The sequence below is a fragment of the Populus nigra genome, chromosome 17, assembly GCF_951802175.1.
Source record: "Populus nigra chromosome 17, ddPopNigr1.1, whole genome shotgun sequence".
NCBI lineage: Eukaryota > Viridiplantae > Streptophyta > Magnoliopsida > Malpighiales > Salicaceae > Populus > Populus nigra.
In genome coordinates, this window is record NC_084868.1 from 5021674 (window position 1) to 5043334 (window position 21661).

Consider the following 21661-nt stretch of genomic DNA (forward strand, 5'->3'; position numbering starts at 1 on the left):
TAGAGGAGGAGGAATCATCCCCTCTTTGGCAACTCTCAACCTCACTCTCTTTCTCTCTTCTTAGTGCTGCAATGGCAGCTACTGCTGGCTGCCTTGGCAGCCCACTCTCTCCTACATTTCTCACTTTTTTGGCTCTTCTTTCACTCTCTCAACTCTCTCATATTGCTCTTTAATGTATGCCTCTATTTATAGGCATCCATGGCAGCTCCTCTTGCTCTTTTGTCAACAATGGTGGCTGCCAACTCCAGCTCTTCTTCAACAAAGGTAGCTGCTAACTCCAGCTCTTCTTTAACAATGGTGGCTGCCAACCTTTGACATCTTGGATGAGTGCACATGGTTGGTGCAACTCCAGCTGCAACTCCTGTAATTGTCAATGGTTGTTGCACATTAATGGCAACCAACCCAACAGGTAATACATATATGCATAGCGTTCTCTCGGGAAACTTTTTTAATGGCTCCATACCTCCATCTTTGGAGAATTTATCGTCGCTCCTAACTTTGTAAGTATTATCCAATCATAGTTTTTTCAGTATCATATAATGTGAATTAAATTCTTTTTTCATTGCTGATGCAAGTCTTGTGCTCTTATTGTTGTGGGTGTTTTCAGGTATTTGTGGTATAATATGTTATCAGGTCAAATCCCTAAAGAATTGGGCAACCTCTCTAATCTCCAAGAGATGTATAGAAACTCGCTCGCTCACTCTTTCATTCTCCTTGAAATTCCTTTTAACTTATTGAGTTTTGTTTGGTTCTTATCTCTTATTTAATTAGGACCTTGGGCTTCAATGAACTCATTGGTCTTCCACCAGAACTTAGAAGATTGAGATCTCTATATCTTCTGTAAGTTTCAAATGGTTATTTGTAAGTTTCAAAAAGCACCTTGTAAAAGGGTGGATTACAATCCTTTTGATTTGTTGTTGTAGAGAGTTGAGCTCCAACAATTTGAGTGGAGTACTGCCGGCAAATTACGCCAACTTTACTTCGGATCAATTGGGGCGGTTGTAAGTGCAACTCATCATATTCTTTCAACCAGCAATCTGTTTAATTATTGTTCCAAGGAAAAGCAACTAACTATGGCTGCAGTATTGTAGCAGGGAACCATTTGATCGGTCAAGTACCAAGGTTCATTGCGAATTGGACTTGACTCGATTACCTGTAAGAAATTACTTGTACTTTCTGTAATATTATTTGATTGAGAAACTGTCGATGATCGAAGAATATCATTCAATAATTTGTGTTTTTGTGTACTGATGACAGGTCCCTCTCCGGGAATGATTTTAAAGGACAGCTGCCTCTTGAACTTCTTTTTAACATGTCACATCTCGAAGGCTTCTAAGTGTTCTATAATTTTAATCGGGTAGAAATAAATGCATGTTTTTATTCTGGATGGTTTTTCTTCCAGGTTTGTTAGTGATGTAAGAAGCTCAGCCGGTTTCCCTTTCCCAAAAAATGCAAATATGACCGAAATAAGATGATTGTGAATTTTTCCTTCCTTTGCTTTTCTTTAAAGCTCACACTCGAAAATCACATAAATAATTATCAAGGCTTTAAGTAATAAAACTAGTTATTAAACCCCAAAATATATTCTTAAAATTTCATGTGAAATAGATATGATTTTATCATATGCAAATTAAAAAAAATATTTAATTCTTTTTGCTTTTTAACATTAAAAAATCATAAAAGAAAATACCCACAAACACACACTCCCAGCCAAACATTCTATCACCCACTCCCAGTTTCACGTTTCCAATGTAACAAAAATTAAAATTGCTTACAATAATTTAAATACACATTTCAAAATCTACAAATTACAAAATAGACTCAGGAACAGTGCTGGAAGCGGCTGAGAAAAACCAGGAAACATGGGGGTGATCTGGAATGGCATCTGTGGTCGAATTACAGAGAGGCAGAGGTGGCTGAGTGAAGGAGAAAGAGCTGGGTCTTGGTTTAGCAGAGATGGGGGGCGGCTGAAAGAGCAGAGGGGTGGTACTATCAGTGGACTGGAGGGCCTGGTTCGGGTCTGTGAAGGCCGGTGATGGGGCTGTTGGGTCAGCTGTTAGAGATCAGGAAAGGAAGATGAGGAAGTGCAGTGGGCGGCCTTTGTGGTTGTGGTGGGGAGCTGGAAGGTTGATGTTGTGGCCGGGGGAAGAATGGGCTTGGGTTCAGTGAGAGGAAGGGGAGACCTGGTTCGGTCGGCGGTGGAGAAGGAGAAGGAGAAGTTGAAACAACCAGCGAGAGGGGAGAGTCAGGGTGAACGGCTGTTAACACCTGAAGATGAAGAAGAAAAGGATTGATATGAGATTCAAATTTAAGTAACAGTTACTAGAAACGCACCGTTTCATTAAGTATCTAAACTGCACCGTTTTATAATTTCCTTTAAACGCATCGTTTAGTTAAATGTAATAAAACCATCAAGAGCAGCTGGGGGGTAATCTAGAACAGTTTCAGCTTATATATACTTGTAACCGACTGCATGAATTTTCACGTGAAATAGAAATGAGAAATGAATGACTCTCCTTCAAGTTAGGAAGGTTAACAAACTTACTACTGTCACTAACCTACACACACCTCCTCCATGTTTACACACTGATCCCTACCCCATCTTCCCTACTATGTATTCTCCCTTCCAAACCAGCCAAGCAGACTTAATACGGTTTGGATCACTAAGTTTTTCACACATAACAAGTGGTATCAGAGCAGACAATCCACGGACTATGACAATGCCACCGGATACTAGAAACACTAAGATCAAACGCGTGGAAGACGCCATCACAACAGTCAAGCAGGACAGTGGCCAGAAGTATGAACAGCTGGTGGACATACTGAAGGGACAGAGTCTAAAGCTTGATCAAACCATTGAGAACCAAGGGAACCAGATTAATGATATAAGGCACATGATGGGCACCATGGCACAATAAATAGAGTTTACCCTGTTGAAACTCTCTCAAGCTCCAGGAAGCTCAAGTTACAACACTAAGAGGCCAGTTCCAAGTCCAGAGGGAGCTGAGTTCAGGGACAAGGAGTTGAGTGAGGACAGAATGTCGATTTATAAGGTACACAGACCCAAACATTTTTTCCTTACTTTCAATGGGGAAGATGTGCACAAATGGCTTTTTAAATGCACATAGTATTTTGAGATAGAAGAGGTTGCTGATTCAGAAAAATTACAAATTGCATCTTATTATCTTGATGGAGTTGCGCTTTAGTGGCATCAAAACTTCCTTAAAAGTTTGGGAAACCAAAAATCCTCATGGGAAGATTATGTGGAAGCCATTTGCTACCGGTTTGGGGGCCAACAAGACCCTCTAGAGGAATTGATGGAGTTGAAGCAACGGGGAGAGTTGGAGGAATACATCCAGGACTTTGATATTTTGTGGAACAAGGCTGAAGTAAGTGAGAAACAAGCTTTGGTTATCTTCTTAGGGGGACTGGAAACAGAGATTAAAAACACAGTCAAGATGTTTGAACCAAAAACCCTTAGACATGCATATAACCTATCTAGACTACAATCCAATACCCAAACATACAGGAAATCCCCAGGCTATGTCAGGAGACCAGCCAGTGTGTTCCAACACCACCCTGTGCAAGCCACAACTACTTGTCCACCACAGGCCATAACCAACACTACAAACCCTCATACAGCTCCACAAAAACCCACTCCAACTCCATGGACTAATAACCCTAGTAGTAGCTACACAAAAACCTACACGAAACCCACCAAATCCATTCGCAACCAAGACTTTGAGGATAGAAGACTGAAGGGGCTGTGTTTTTAGTGTGATGACAAGTTTGTTCCGGGACACCGATGTAAGAATAAAAGGGTGTATTCACTCAATGTGGTGGAGGAGAAAGAGGGAGTAATGAAGGAAGAGTTGACTAAAGACAGAATTAATGACAGGGAGCTCACGCCCTATATTTCCTTAGATGCCTTGGAAGGGACTGTAGGACTGAACACGATGAAGGTCAATGGCAAAATAGATAAGACTACAGTTTGTATTCTGATAGATTCAAGCAGCACCTACAATTTCCTAAACACCACCTTAGCCCTTAAACTACAGTTCCAGTTGACAGTCATAAAACTTGTGATAGTGCAAGCAGCCAATAGGGAGAAGATGGTATGCAAATCCATGTGCAGGGGACTCAGGTGGAAGATGCAAGGAATAAGCTTCCAAACATATGTCTATATCATTGAACTTAGCAACTGCGAAATGGTGTTGGGAATACAATGGCTATCCATGTTAGGAGACATCTTATGCAACTACAAACACCTATGGATGTCATTTGACTGGCAGGGGGAGAGAGTCTTGCTAAAAGGAGAGAATCCACCCAAGTTCCAAACCATTGAACTAAAGCAGTTGAGTTCCTTAGTTGGCAATTAAGAGCAAATGGCCGATTACTTCTTATATAGTCTAATGACAGTTAAGGAGGGAGAAGATGAGGTAACAGGCGCAGGAACAATTACCACTCTGTTCCCTGACATCAAGGATACTGATCTGCTAAATATCCTTCAGTCCTACCAGGATTTATTCCATGAACCGAAAGGATTACCACCACCTAGAGCTCACGACCATAGAATTACATTAAAAGCAGGTAGTGAAGCAATCAATCTAAGGCCCTATCGATACTCGGGGCTCTAGAAGGATATTCTAGAGAATATGGTGAAAGAAATGCTGGCAGCAAGAATTATTAGAACCAGTAACAATCCATTCGCATCGCCAAAAATTTTGGTAAAGAAAAAAGACTCCACCTGGAGGTTTTGTGTCGATTATAGAGCCTTAAACAAGCTCACTATCAAAGACAAATACCCCATTCCAATGATTGAAGAACTACTAGAGGAATTGGTGGGTGCAACGACATTCTCCAAGATCGATCTTCGATCAGGATACCATCAAATCTGAATGTCTACAGGGGACGAGTTTAAGACAGCCTTCAGGACTCACAGTGGCCATTACGAATTTCTGGTTATGCCATTTGGCTTAACCAATGCCCCAGCCACCTTTCATAGCCTTATGAATGAAGTTTTCAGAGATCATTTACGAAAGTTCATTCTAGTGTTCTTCGATGACATATTAGTCTACAGCAGGTCCTTAACTGACCATTACAAGCATCTGAAAATAGTTCTGGAACTATTAAAAGAGCATCGGTTAGTGGCCAAGGCTAACAAATGTTTTTTCAGCAAGGGGCAGGTGGAATACTTGGGCCACATCATTTCAGCACAAGGAGTAGCAACCGACCCTCTCAAAATTAAGGCGATTCTAGAGTGGCCGATTCCTAAGAATCTTAAACAGCTAAGGGGGTTCTTGGGGTTGACAGGATATTACCGAAGGTTTGTTAAGGGGTATGGCATCATTTCTAAGCCCTTAACTAATCTATTGAGAAAGGAGGCTTTGGGATGGAATGAGGAAGCTACACAGGCATTCACACTTTTAAAGACACTAATGACAAGCGCTCTTGTGTTGGCTCTACCGGACTTCAGCAAGTAGTTTGTAGTAGAAACAGATGCATCTCTAACAGGGGTCGGGGCAGTCCTAATGCAAGATGGCCATCCCATTGCTTTCATAAGCAAATCATTGGGTCCAAAACAACAAATCATGTCTGTCTACGAGAGGGAAATGCTGGCAATTCTGCAAGCAGTCACTAAATGGAAACACTACTTGTGAGGAAGACACTTTCACATTCGTACTAATCATATCAGTCTAAAATACCTCCTACACCAGAAACTGACGACTCCTGCCCAGCATGTATGGTTAGTTAAACTTTTGGGTTATGACTATGACATAGAATACAAGCAAGGGAAGAAGAATGTTCCTGCAGATGCACTCTCCAGGATTCCAAGTACAACACTCTATGCATTGACAACTTCCACCATTTCTACAACTTTTATGGAAGAGATTGTGCAGTCTTATGACAAGGATCCTATAATTCAGACTCTCATTCAAGAATTACAGCAATCTCCAACCACTCATCCACATTATACGTGGGTTAATGGCCATCTTAACAGAAAGGGAAAGATAGTGGTGGGTAGTAATGAGGAACTACGAGGTAAAATTTTTTCCATGTTCCATAACTCAACTGTGGGGGGGCATGAGGGCATGAGGGTTACTGCTAAAATGGTGGGAAGTTTATTCTACTGGAGGGGACACAAAAACACATAAGGCAACATGTTAGAGAATGCAGTGTGTGTCAATGAAACAAACATGAAAATGTGGCTAGCCCAGGTCTTCTGCAGCCACTGCCTATTCCGTATGCACCATTCATTCATATTAGCATGGATTTCATCAAAGGCCTACCCAAATCTGAGGGAAAAGATGTCATTCTGGTGGTGATGGATCGATTTAGTAAGTATGCTCACTGCCTTGCACTGAGCCACCCCTACTCTGCTCCTAAAGTTGCCAAACTGTTTATGGACAATATATACAAACTACATGGATTGCCAGCATCTATCACTAGCGACAGGGATCCAGTATTCCTCAGCAAGTTTTGGAAGGAGATGTTCAACATCCAGGGAGTGGATCTTCACTACTCCACAGCCTACAACCCGCAGACTGATGGTCAGACTAAAATTGTCAACAAATGCATTGAACACTACCTAAGATGTATCACCGGAGATCATCCTCACCAATGGGCAAAATGGCTTTCCCTTGCAGAGTGGTGGTACAACACCAATTATCACTCTGCTACCAAGATGACACCCTACGAAGTGTTATACGAGGTCTCTCCTCCCATACACATTCCTTATTTTCCTAGGGACTCGGCAGTAGAGTCAGTGGATGCCTATCTAATTACCAAGGAAGCTCTGATTAAGAGAGTTAGGTCACACCTACAGACAGCTCAGCATAGAATGACTACAATTGCAAACAGGAGGCGGAGTGACAGAAGTTTTGAGGTAATGGATTATGTTTGTCTTAAACTTCAACCAAACAAACAACAATCCACAGCTGCTACAGTTTCACACAAATTAGCTGCAAAATACTATGGTCCTTACCAAGTGTTAGCAAAGGTGGGAACCGTGGCATACAACTTCAATCTGCCCCCACCGTTAATGATTCATCCGGTTTTCCACGTCTCCCAACTCAAGAAGCATGTGGGCAACCATATCGTGCAGCAGACACTACCAGTACCACAGCCAACACCTTGCCTGCAACCAAGAGCCATATTAGACAGACGTTTAGCAAGACAAAATGACAAAGGTACCACCCAAGTTCTGGTCCACTGGGAGGGACTACCACCTGTGGACGCCACTTGGGAATTCACTGATGAATTGAGCATGAGGTTCCCAAGTTTCAACCTTGAGGACAAGGTTGGATTCAAGGAAGGCAATTGTTAACACCTAAAGATGAAGAAGAAGAGGATTGATATGAGATTCAAATTTAAGTAACCGTTACTGGAAACGCATTGTTTCATTAAGTATCTAAACTGCACTGTTTTGTAATTTCCTTTAAACGCATCGTTTAGTTAAATGTAATAAAACCATCAAGAGCAGCTGGGGGGTAATCTAGAACAGTTTCAGCTTATATATACATGTAACCGACTGCATGAATTTTCACGTGAAATAGAAATGAGAAATGAATGACTCTCTTTCAAGTTAGGAAGGTTAACAAACTTACTACTATCACCAACCTACACACACCTCCTCCATGTTTACACACTGATCCCTACCCCATCTTCCCTAATACGTATTCTCCCTTCCAAACCAGCCAAGCAGACCTAATACGGTTTGGATCACTAAGTTTTTCACACATAACAACAGCTCTACCCTCTTTTGTTCTTGGCGAGCTGGCGGCTAGTTCAGGAGGGAAGGTTTAGTGAGGGAGAAGAAGATGGGGACGGCTGTGGCTTGGACATGGAGAGCGGCAGCTGGACGAGGGGAGCGGATTAGGATTAATTTTTTGTGGTTTCTTAATTTATTGTTTTTCAAAATTGCCCCTATTGTGTGTTGAGTGACTCTTATTTATAAATAGAATATTGTTAGGTCTCAATTGTTCCTCAATTTCTTTTTCTTTTTTTAATTTTAATTTTTTTTATTTAAATATTTAAAAAAAAACTAGTAATATCACTCAATAAAAAAAATCAATTATTTAAACAATAACGATTAAAAATCAAAAATATTAAAAAAAAAACCTTTAAAAATTTAAATTATTTTAAGACAACGTTAAAAATGCTAAAAACAATTTACATATATTAAGAATATATTTTTTTGAATTTTTATTGTTTTCTTGTTTTTTTGATTTTTTTTTAAAAAGTTTTAAGTAAAAAATTAGATAGCAACAACATAAATTCAAATTAAATAATACACGTAGAATTATATTTTTCTGGTAGCGTTATTGTTGTAGAATTTGGATTATGACCGATCTTTTACATAAATATTTTTTTAGGCTTATTTTTCTTTATTTGATCTTTACATGCTGTGAAGACTAGTTGTATCTGGGATTCAGGTTTGAAGTCACAATGTTGTGTTTTATATTTTTTTTTATTCTTTTGTCTGCTATGATATTCTCAATATTTATGTACGTGACTCTTAACGATATGTATGCATTGGATAAATCCAAACACCAACTTCTTCAATGGTTTGTGTAGGATGATAAGGAATTGCTCAATAAGTGATGAACTCCCCCCGTACATTGGTTGATTGATCAAGGTTAACATACCTGTAAGTTTCATTTCCTTTTTTGTAAAGGATTTGTAGTTCTTTCATGGCTACTTTGTTTCATCAGCTCTATAAATACTCATTGTTTAGGGCCTTTAGGCCATGCATAGAAGTGTTGATGATTTTAACTATGTGTTTACAGAATCAACTATATATGCAATAATTGACCATAGCACAACTATATATCAAATATGAAAAAGCTAACGTTTGCTTTCATTTTATTGATCCTGCAGAGACTTGAGCTTTAACAACTTAACTGGTGGAATACCAGATTCCATAAAAAAGCTGAATTTAAGTAAGATGTATGCAAAAGAGATTCTTTGAACTCGATGTCTTATAATAAGCTCGTTTTGCCACTATGTTAAAAAGTACATGGGATGGTTTTCATAGTGGTTTGTTTTGTTTAGGTTTCTTACAGGAAATATGCTTAATGGCACAGTACCTTCCTGGGTTCCTCATACCATTGAAGACAAGGCGTATGTTATGGCTTTGTGCTCTTTGCTCAGATGGGTTGTTTTCCCTTTTGTAGATTTCCTCAATAAAATCATGATATGTAAACAATAATGTTGCAGGGACTTGTCATATAATAATTTTGAAATTTCACGTGATGGTACGAAGAAAGGAGAAGGACAACTAAACATGTAATAACGGCTACTTCATTCATTTTCTTCTTCCTATTTTTTCACTTGCAAGAATATTATTGTCTATGAAATCCCAACTTCTAATCATTTTGTATCATATGCACCAACTGCTTGCTTGTTGTTCCTACTCAAGCAGTCAACCAAACTGGTATGATAATATCCTCCATATGGTGTCATTAATTTAGAACAAATGATAATGAGTTATTTCTTACCAATTTTGTTTGCTATTTCTAGGAATTCTATACGTGATTTGATAAAAAAAAATGTCAGGGAAAACCAAAGTGTAAGTTCAATTGAGAAACTCATATTTACATTCCTGAGTCGTTCATTTAAATTATTTATTGGTTTAACCTTAGGTTTGGAATGACATATGCAATGTTAAAAACTCTTCTGTACTGATTATCATTTTGTACAGACGATTCCTTATATATAAATTGTGGAGGAGGAGAGACAGTTTTTGATGGGAAAGTGTTTGAAGCAGACAGTACATCATCAAATTACTATAAAGCCCCAAAAGAAAATTGGGCTTATTCTTGTTCTGGAGACTTTGGTTCAGAAACTTATGATTCCAGTGATTACATAAAAAATGTGGAATGTGCAGTTTGTGATTATGCTGGGACACTTCTTTACAACTCAACTCGCCTCTGCCCTCTTTCTCTGACATATTACAGCTTCTGTTTATTTAAAGGAAATTACACTGTGAAACTTGACTTCGTTGAAACTGTTTACCAAAGAGATGAAGATTACTCGAATTTAGGGAAACGTGTTTTTGATGTATATATACAGGTAACCGCTATATTTTTCTGCAGCTCCTTTCAATAATTTTCACCATTCAACATCCATTTTTGATATAGGGGAAGAAAGAACTAAAAGACTTCAACATGAAAGAAATGGCCAACGGCACCAATAAGACATGGACTGCAAGTTTCACAGCATATGTAGGAGATGATCATCTATTGAATATCCACTTTTTCTGGGCTGGAAAAGGATCTTTCTCGTTGCCAGGTTTATCCAATTTACCTGCTGCCCTGTCTCTGAATGGACCCCTTGTGGCAGGCATTTCCGTAACTGCAAGTAAAGAGTTGCATGTCTTTTATTTTTGTTGAGCAAAGATTTCTGTTACACTTTATCTAGTTAAAAAAAAATTCTTGGTGTCTTTCACTATTTGTATCCAGACTTCAAAGTTGGTGGCAAGGGACTATCTCCTTCATAAATTGCAGGGATTACTGCAGGTTCAGTATTTGCTCCTCTACTTCTGTTGGCTTTCATATGGAAAATGGGCTGGCTGCGGAAAAGCGAGTTGGATGGTACCTCTCCATGCTAATCTAAAATCATTATGCACCACACTACCTTAAGAATTCTTACTTTGATGTTTTCTTCAAATAGAAATAACCATTGAGGTCCAAGGAAAATCTTTCACCCTCAAACAAATAATCGATGCTACTCGAAAATTCAGCCCCAAAATAGAGATTGGCAGGGGACGCTTTGGAATAGTATACAAGGTCAAATTTTCTTTTCTGAAACATTTGTTCTTCAACATGCACTTTTTTTTCTCAAAGTTCTAGTAAATTGATTTCACGTGTATACAGGCTGAATTGCCGAATGAGATAAAATTAGCAGTGAAGAAGATTTCTCCTCATTCAAAGCAGCAAGGAAAAGATGAATTACAAAGGGAAATCTTCAACCTGAAATCTTTGCATCATGAGAATCTTGTTCAATTGTTGGATGGCTACTCTCATAAAGGCCTGCATCTGCTAGTATATGACTATATGCATAAAGGCTCCCTTCACCATGCGTTGTTCGGTAATACTGCCATCACCCGATTTTCATCCTGCTCTTTCACCTAATGCATTGCCTTGTGAAACTCATGTAATTGTATATTTAAATCTTCTGTTAGTATAAGGATAGTGTACTTACAAATATCAATAACTTAATATCAATAACCTTGATTTGTAGAACCAAATTCCACGACAAAACTTGATTGAAAAGCTAGATTTGGTATCTGTCTGGGAATAGCGAGAGGTTTGAAGTATTTGCATGAAGAGAAAAGGTTCAAGATTGTTCATGGAAACATAAAACCTAGTAATATTATGCTTGATAACTCTCTTACGGCCAAGTTGTCTGACTTTGGATTGGCAACGCTTTGTGATGAGGAAGATCCATTTATGACCATCAAAGCAAAAGGGTCGCGGTAAGTATTATGATCATTGATTGACAAGTACTTTCATTCTTTTAATTAAGAGCTAATTAACCAATAATTAATCCCTTATTGCAGAGTTTACATGGCACCTGAGTATTCAATGGGAAAAGCAATAACTGTTAAAGCTGATGTTTACAGTTTCGGAGTTGTCCTACTCGAAATAGTTAACGGGAAAGTTAGTGCAAATTACATAACAAACCAAGAAGCTGAGTTTCTTCTAGATAAAGTAAGTGGATCTAACAGGATAAATCTTCTTAGGTTTTTTTTCTGTAGTTATTATCAAACCAAACATTTTCTGTCAACATCAAATGACTTATGAATTCTACAGCAAGCTCACAAAAGAAATTTACAATAAAAAAGATATTATTATTTCATTATTTAAAATATATATTACATTAAACTCAGGCAGAATTTATATAATCATATAACAAGACACAAAAAATAAAATAAATTATAAAAAATTATGTTTGATTAGATAATTGAAATTATTTCTAAATTGCCAAGAGTTGTTCAATTCTTTCATCTCTTCCTTTTCTTGATTAGAAAATAATCAATAATATTTACCTTCTTGATTATTTTCTTAACACCCACCTCAAACTCTTTATAATTTTATTTTTCTTGAGTTCGACATACACTTTTATTATCATTGTATGCTTATCTTCAACAATTATATTTTTATAAACATGGCTATTCTTAGTTTTTTTTTATTATTCTCTTATGATTATTGTCATATTTCTATAGCCAAACATCTCTTTTTGAAATTTAGCTTTTTAAATATATATTTTATTTTGTCTTACTCTTCATCAAACTAATATCTTCTTTTTATCATGACTCATTAGTTATTTTCTATCTCCTTCATTAGGAAGAACTAACTCTTCTTTTTTATAGGTGGTCTCTTTTGTATATCTCTTATGCAAAAACTTATCTGCACTAAATCTCTCTCTCTCTCTCTCTCTCTTTTATATGTCCTTCAATCTTGATGAAGAATCTCAATTCTCTTGTTGGGTTTTGTTAGGAAAAACTATCTCTCTTTTTTAATTCTTTGGATATTTTGGTCATCCATATGATCTTGTAATTTCTCTTTATCATGAGTTAATTTATCATTGAAAAGGGAAAGTAAATACAATATTTGGTATATAATGAAGAGATCAAAAACAAAGTGTTTTAAAATGATCGAATGGATGGCATAAAATCATCCATCAAAAAAGCAAAAGCTAATATTTAGAGTAGTATATGATCGACCCACTCTGATACCGAATAAAAATTAATTTAGAATAAAAGAGGATATTATTATTTGGTAATTTGATATATGTGTTACATTTAACTCTCGTGGAGTTTATATAGTTATATAACAAGACACATAAGTAAATAGAATAAAATAAATTACATAAAATATGCTTGATTATCTTCTTTAATTGGATGGTTGAAAAAATTTCTTGATTTTTTGATTTCTTTTTATTGATTAGAAAATAATGAGTAATGTTTACTTTATTATTTCCATAATACTCGTAGCTAAGATAATCTTGCTTTTCAATTGTAGGCTGGTATTTTGCACGATAAGGGAAGAATCCTTAACTTGGTTAACAAGAAATTAGCATCCGGTTACGACAGAAAGCAGTTTTGTTATTAGCAATGAAGTGTGTTAATCTGTCTCCTACTCTCAGGCCTAAAATGTCTGAAGTCGTCAGTGTACTTGTAGGTGAGAAAGGAATTGATGAGATTTCCGAAGCTGATACTTCATCAGCAAATATTATCCTTCCAGGGTGTTGGAAATAGATCTAATTTCTTAGCCAATTGGTAATGTTAAGTTTGGTGATGAAAACCTTCTGCCTTTTTTATTTTGTAATTACTTGGGTCTAATTATGTGGTGGTGTCAAGAGAACATAGATGTGTGCGTGAGAGACTCCATGAGAAAATATTTATGTTTGCTTTGTCTGCTATGATTTATTTTTGTTGCTATGGCTGCTGGTAATTTTGTGAATTGAATAAGGAATTAATCATTAGATTTTATGAAAATGTATAGATTTTATTGATCAAAAGAAGCCAATATATATATAAAGAATTGGCTAAGAAACAATGGAAATAGTTAAAAAGGACGCTACAAACTCATTAGATTTATCATTAGGTCTACTAATTTATTTCCTTATTCCCTTATAGAAAAATCGCTAATCAGAATGATATCAATTACCCCAATTTGAAAAGCTCATTTAGAGGTGCCCTTTGTGGGCAAGTAGTTTGATGCCGAGGGATATTTAGAAAAAAAAAGTATCTATTTTTTTAGTTATTTTTATTTTTATTTAGTTTAAAAAGTTATTTTTTTATTATTTTATTATTTTTTTTACTTGGTTTAGGCTTGAGACTAGTAGCACCAATACAACACTAACACTAGCTGTAGTAGTAACCAGTATAGAAAGTCAGTCAGTCAGTGTTATGCTATTTCAGTGTTACAGGTACCAAAACCTTTTCTCAATATATCTTCCAAACTGTTAGGGTTGTTGCTCTATATCTTCTTTCTCTGTTGTGTAAAGAGTTGGTTCCGTAGTTTTAGAATTCGGCTGATCCCAAGTACTCCATCTCCATAATTGTATATTTTTATATACAAAGTAAAGAAGAAAAAGGCATTACTAGAAGAATTGTGTAAAATAAATAAATTTATCCCCACACTCACTGCCACAAGGCCCAGAGCCTATTATTCTAAATCTAAAGCAGCCTAGCCAAGGCAGGCTTTTGAGCAGGCAGGACAGATGCCGATTCTACCTCTGCCAACTTCCTATTTCTAGGAGGATTTTCTCCATCAACATCCAAGGTTTGTCTTAGCAAGATCCAGCAAAGCCGGTAAAGAGCTTAGGTATAGAAAGGGACAAAACAAAGTTGGTTAGCTTGAATTTCAGGAGAATACTAGAAAAGAAAATATTAAGGAATAAGATTTTGAATTGAGAGTTTTTGTATATTAACCCTATTTAGTGGAATTTTATTTTGCTTATACTTGTTGTTAATGTTGTGTTGTTTCCATCTACATCATAATTATGCTCTCTAGCAATCATTTATGCTCTTTAGCGATCATTTTGGACTTCAGGCATCTATTTTTCTATATTTATGTTTTTGTTTTTGCTATTCTTTGATGATTTATCTTAAAATTAGAGATTAATTTTATTCTTCAAATAACATTTTGTATTTATGAGATTTTTAGGTCAACATGTTGAAATTACATTTATTATCAATTTCACAACTAATTTTAGTGGATTTGTCTAAACATCTCCTGCCCAATGATAAATTTAGAACCGGAGAATGTATTTAAAGATAAGATTGATCAAATTAAAGATACAAGGACAAATTAGAGAAACATTATAGGGACAAATTTAGCTATCAACCATATATTTTTTAAAAAATATATCTTATCCCAATATAAATTGATTATCTTTGATACGTAAATTGTAAATAAATCTTACAATGAAAATTTTCATCCTGTTTTTTCTATCAATTTTGGTTTTTTTTTCTCAATTTTATCTTCAAACTTTTTTACTAGTCACAATTGGGTTATATTTGAACTAGTTAAATTGATTAAGTCATGTTAAAAAAACTCTCACACTGTTTAAGTTTAAATTCATGTTAGACAAGGAGTTAGGTCGAGAGATTTTAAAATTGATTTACTGGGCTAAATTTAATAATAATATCAAATAATTCTCTACAATCTAAGTATTTTTTTGTTAAGTTCAAAATAAATTTTGATATAGCCCGTAGTGTAGCATTTACCTGTAAACTAGTTAAAACTAAAATTATTTCTCCAATCCATTCAACAAAAAAGAGTCAAATAAATTGTTACTTTTTTTTTTTTTGTCATGGTTAAGTATTTCATGCAAAATGTGTTTGGCATGTGAAGTTAGAGAAGTTTTATGTAGCTGTAATTAGTGGTATTTTATAAGTTACAGCTTGAATTATTAATTAATATACCTTCCTTTATAGAGAAATTGCTAATCAGAATTTGAAAAGCTCATTTAGAGGTGCCCGCCGTGGGGAGGTAGTTTTTCTCTCAATCCTCAAACCACGTGTGTTTTGCTTTATATAATTACATGCTGAACATATGAGAACGTGAAATAACAAGATCCTATAGCTTCCGCAAACTTTATGGCTACAAGTATTAATAAAATATAATTATCAATAAGTCTTGCGCAAATGTTAGCAGACTTCATTTGTATACAAAACATGTTTGTATTTCCTTGGAGTAGACGACTCCTCTAATTCATTGAGCCCAAACCAATGCACACATATGTTTACGGTGAGATTAAAATTATTAAAAAATAATATGAATTATATTATAATATTGATAATTAAATGATAACAAGATTGAATATCACCATTATCATTCTAATTAAAAAAATTAAATATAAAGTAGTATAGGCTTGTGTAAGTTTCAAACTTATACAATATACTTAGAATATACTTAGAATGGGGGTTTGGTGAATAAATTTTTTTTTTTCATTTTAGTTATTAGATATCTTTTCCTTTCAATTGAATTTAAGTGTTGCCTAATTTATTAGATTTAGTTTAAAATTGTGGTAAAAAATAAAAATTGAAAGAGAAAGAAACAAATGCCCTGTTTATTTGTTGGAAAGTAGTTTTTTTTTTTGAAAAGTGAATTCCGGAAAAGTGAATTATGTTTCGATGTTTGGTAGTGTAATGGAAAATAAGTTGGAAAACATTTTTCATTGTTTGGTTATGTCATGGAAAATAAGCTGGAAAATAACTTATTAATGTTTTATTTTTCTCAAGTTTATTAAAATAATAAGAAACAAATCTTACAAATTAAAAAGTTGAATGAGAATGAAATTAAAAAAAAATTTCATAAATTTTAAATTAAAATTTGAATACTCATATCAGGTATTTTTTTAATCATTCATCGGCAAAACTAAAAAATAATATGGCATATCAGCAATATTTTTATTACATAATAGAATGTATATTTAAAGCAATTTTTTATTATTTTCTGTATTAATATCACCTTAAGTTTTTTTACACATTAATTTGAAATCATTGATTAGTTTTTATTATTATTTTTTAATTAAAAAATTATTTTAAGAGAAACCACTATTGCAAAAACATTTTTGCTGTGTTATTTTTTTTTAAGAAAAAAAAAAAACAATCTCTTTACGCTACTTTCCAAAATTGTTTTTCAACCAGTATGCCCCCATGTCGGTCCTCCAGACAATAAATTCGCACTGCGTCAAAATCAAATCCCCCTATAAATACCACACCACAGTAAATCACCCTCCCTCATCCGCTCTCCACAACCCCTCGAACCCCTGAAACAGGCAAAACTGTTACCGTGAAACGACACGCACTCACCCTCTCGCTCCTCTCCACGGCCATAACCGTCGTGGTAATCGATGCGGTGGTCCCCGGCTGATGGACCCCAAGAAGAGACCTGGGGAACGTGGTTCCCGGCGTATGGACCCCAATAACATGTCCATATTTCGTTTTTTAGGTTGTTAATCCTTATCCAGAAGAAATAATTACATTAATTTGGCTCTTTAAAAAAAGTGATTGTTTTCATTTAGTATATTAATTTGGCTCTTTAGAAAAGTGATCGTTGTTCTGGATAGAAAGTTAGATTCAACGAACCATAAGAAGGAGAAGAAGAAGCAGAAGGAATATGCCTTGTATTTTTGTTACTGATGGTTTTCCATGCACTTGATTTCGCTAGGCAAATAGGAGTAATCTACAGGTTGATATATGTTATTACTTTTTCCAGAGAAAAATGAATATCATTATTTTTTTCTGACAGTGTGTAGGTGTAGAATGATTGTAGTTATCGATTCGAAATCAGAAACTGACTCAAAAAATAGTTTAAATTATCAAATTAATTTGTGAGATATCCCTGTTAATTTAAGTATTCACTACTAGAAATTCGTTAAATAACAACGGATTTACCGACGGAATATTTTTGTCGGTAATTTGAGGTCGAAATTACCGACGGACACTATTCCGTCCGTACTTCAGTCAGTAACTACCGACGGAACATTTCCGTCGGTAGTTACCGACTGAACTACGGACGGAAAAGTTTCCGTCGGAAAAAAAAAGGCGGGTCGCTGACGTGAAGGTTTTGGCGGGTTATTTTTTCCGACGGATTCAAAAAGACAGCCCGTACAGTGACGTGACATGTTCGCCATTTATATTGCCGATGGAATCACCGACGGATTTGAAATGACAGATCCGTACGGTGATGTGTCGATTGTTCCGTCAGAATCATCGACGGTTTCACAGACGGAGTGTCCGTCGGTGAAAACCGTCGGGAAAAGTTAATATATGTCCGCTCTGCCGACCCTCTCCTCCCCTATTTCTCCTCCTTCTTTCTAATCCCAACTCTCCCCATCTGCAAACAACCAGCCCCCCCTCCCCCCAAACAAATATCTCCCTCATATCAGCACAACAAGTTATATTTCTTGAAGTTTTGTGGTCACAGCATCCATGTTCTGATTTACAGACGGATTTTATCAATTTTTGTAAGTAATTCTATCTTTTTAAATTTTAACATTTAATTAAATTTTAATTTTATTGTTTTTTTAGTATATGTATTTTGTTAGTAGATGTACATGTTTTATTGTTATTTCTCAAACAAACTTGTAGTATATGAATGTATAATTCTATACCTGTTATGGTTTGTTTTAGATTTTGTAAGATTGTATTTGTTTGTAAATTGTTAAAACTTTATGGAACTACCAAAGTACATGTGCTTTTTTGAAATAATTAATAGCTTGCTTAATGGGTCCGTTTAAAGTTTTATCAATGGTATTGCGGAGTGGTAATTTCCATAAATTTATATATTTTAATTTGTATGGACGTTGATAAATGATAATGAATATTTAATATTTATGAGAAGTTGTGATTGGTTTGTTGGATAATCTCGAGGTAAAGTAATATTTTTGCAAGTTTATTTACCTAACTTAGTTAATTAATACATGATGTCATCATAATTTTATAGAGGTTCGATATAAATCATGGATGATCGTTCATGGATGTATCAAGATTCACCCCAAGGATTGCAGAGGATGGATTATTGTAACGGGGTTCAGGGTTTTATTAATTTCACAACATCTATTCCTAGAAATTTTACTGGAGACGGTATTAGGTGTCTATGCAGGAAGTGTTAAAATAAAAAGTATCTGCATCCAGATGTTGTAATGATGCATCTTCTGCACAAAGGATTTATGGAGAATTATTTGTTAGTGAGAGGAGAATGGAAGAAATGGTGGTTGGGTCTACTTCTAGTGCTAGCAACGTGCATGAAGCGGCAAATGACAACACTAATCCTTACAGAAATATGGTTATGGATGCAATGAGAATGAATCAAGGTAATGGCAGTCAATGTCCAATCGTAGAAGAAGAACCTAATGCAGATGCAGCTAGGTTTTTTGATTTGTTGAAAGATTCTGAAGAACCATTATGGAATGGCTGCACGAACCACAGTAAATTATCGGTCGTAGCACAGGTGTTCACCATCAAGTCAGATCACGGGTTGAGTGAGGCCAGGTATGACAAGATTATTGAATGGGCAAGAAGCATTTTACCTGAAGAGAACAGGCTGAAAGAGAACTTCTATGCTGCGAAGTCCATGATGAAACCCCTCGGTTTAGGATACCAGAAAATTGACATGTGCCCTAACTTCTGCATGTTATACTACCTTGAAAATGCTAAGATGACTAAGTGCATAACATGCAGGCATTCCCGTTACAAACCTAGAACTGGTAGAGGAAAGACTCTAGTGGCATATAAAAAACTTAGATACTTCCCGATCACACCTAGACTGCAGAGGTTATTCATGTCACCAAGGACTGCTGAACACATGACATGGCACCAAGCACACCATGTGGTTGATGGAGTGATAGTTCATCCTTCTGACGGCGAAGCGTGGAAATGCTTTAACAGTGTTCATCCTCACTTTTCAGCTGTCAAGTAATGTGCGTCTTGGGTTGTGTACAGACGGATTCAACCTATTTGGGTCATTTGCTGCTCCTTATTCTTGTTGGCCGGTCATACTCACAGTTTATAACTTGCCATTGGGAATGTGTATGAGGCCGGAGTTCATGTTTTTATCTACTGTCATACCCGGTCCAAGTAGCCCGAGGCGGAATATAGATTTTTATCTTCGACCATTTATTGATGAGTTGGCGCAGTTGTGGTCTTCCAGAGCTCTGACTTATGATATATCGAGGAAACAAAATTTCCTTATGAGGGCGGCTTTGATGTGGACTATCAATGATTTTCCAGCTTATGGAATTCTTTCTGGTTGGAGCACGTATGGGAAACTCGCATGTCCATACTGCATGGAAAACAACAAGGCATTCACGCTAGCAAACAGAGGTAAAGCTTCTTTTTTTGACTGTCACCGTCGCTTCTTGCCACTTAATCACAGGTACAGAAAGAACATAAAAGATTTCTTTGTTGGCAGAGTTGAAAAAGATGTTGCATCCCCGCGTCTTTCTGGTGAAGAATTGCATGATGTTGTCTCAGAGTACGGTGACATTGTGTTTGGCCTTCAATCAGATAAGCAAAAGTTTCCTGGTTTTGGTTTGACCCATAATTGGGTAAAGCGAAGTATCTTTTGGAAGCTTTCTTATTGGAAGACCAATCTGCTCCGCCATAACCTTGACGTCATGCACATCGAAAAGAACATGTTTGAGAACATTTTCAACACCGTCATGGATGTGAAGGGGAAGACAAAGGACAACATCAAGGCTAGATTGGATATAGCTTTATACTGTAACCGTAAAAATATGGAGTTGGTTTATGATGAGTCACGGGTCGCAAAACCAAGAGCAAGCTTCGTGTTAGAGAAAAACGCACAACTGCTAGTCTACAAATGGCTTAAGAGTCTGTGTTTTCTGGATGGACATCCATCGAACATATCAAGGCTGGTTAATATAGAGGACTGCAGATTGTATGGAATGAAGAGTCATGACTGCCACGTGTTTATGCAAACACTCATCCCATTAGCTTTTCGTGATTTGTTGCCAAAGGGAATATGGGATGCACTCACGGAGATCAGTCATTTCTTCAAAGATATATGCTCCAGCAAGTTGAATGTTGATCACATTGAGAGGCTTCAAACGAATATCGTCGAGACACTATGCAAACTTGAGATGATATTCCCTCCATCATTTTTTGACTCAATGGAGCATCTCCCTATACATCTACCGTTCGAGGCAAAAGCTGGAGGACCGGTCCAATATAGATGGATGTACCCATTCGAATGGTTAGATATTACAGTTGCAATGTAATTCATATATAAAAGTATTTTATATGTTTTTCTTAATTGAAAATACTTGATTAATATTTCAACGCAGGTACTTGTTTATTCTCAAGAAAAAGGTTAAGAACAAGGCGCATGTTGAGGCTTCGATATGTGAGGCCTATATTGTTGAGGAGATCTCAACATTTATCTCATACTATTTCGAACCTCATCTGAGAACGAGAATCAATCGCGTTCCATGGCATGATGATAGCGGTGAAGTGCCTTCCAGTGAGAACTTGTCAATATTCTCCAATACTGGACGACCCACACCTAAAAATGCCGTAAAAGGAAGATATTTGTCGGAACTAGAGTTCAAACAAGCACACAACTATGTTATATTTAACTGTGATGAGCTGAGACCTTTTATTCAGTAAGTTTATACTAATTAAACTTTGTTAGTAATACTGTTAATTATATATTGTAATATCATACACTCATCATCACTTGTAAGCAACATCAACAATATTTGTTCTCCAATAACTCACAGCTGACCGAATCCCAGATCTTTCAATTACAAGATAAACAGTTTGCCACGTGGTTCAGAACACATGTAAGCACTATCACAAACTCATTCTAGCTTGCAAAATTATTGTACGTATGCATGTCATTACGAGATTCTCGTTCATTTACTGTTTATTGATGTACATTACATACAAGGTTTATCAAATGGGAAGGAGTGCGCCTAAGTCATTGTCTTCACTAAGCCTGGGGCCTGAAAGAAAATGTAAGTGCTACAACTGGTATTTTATCAATGGATATGTTTTCCATACTGAAGAATATGGGCAAGGAAGAAAGACATACAACAGCGGTGTTTGTGTTAAGGGATCCACTAGTAGTGAGTTAGAAGTTGACTACTATGGTAGATTAGAAGAGGTCGTCGAACT

General features: G+C 36.2%; 1 long non-coding RNA gene and 1 pseudogene across 1 annotated transcript; both read left to right on the plus strand.

Annotated features, from left to right (window-relative positions):
* The first annotated feature begins 8859 nt into the window (after nt 1-8859).
* LOC133676773 (uncharacterized) lies at nt 8860-9288 on the plus strand. Its single transcript, XR_009835661.1, has 3 exons — nt 8860-8949; nt 9055-9123; nt 9220-9288. It is a non-coding gene; the product is annotated as an uncharacterized LOC133676773 (long non-coding RNA).
* Nucleotides 9289-9551: 263 nt separating this feature from the next.
* Nucleotides 9552-13264, plus strand: LOC133677528 (probable LRR receptor-like serine/threonine-protein kinase At1g53430; annotated as a pseudogene).
* The last annotated feature ends 8397 nt before the right edge of the window (nt 13265-21661 follow it).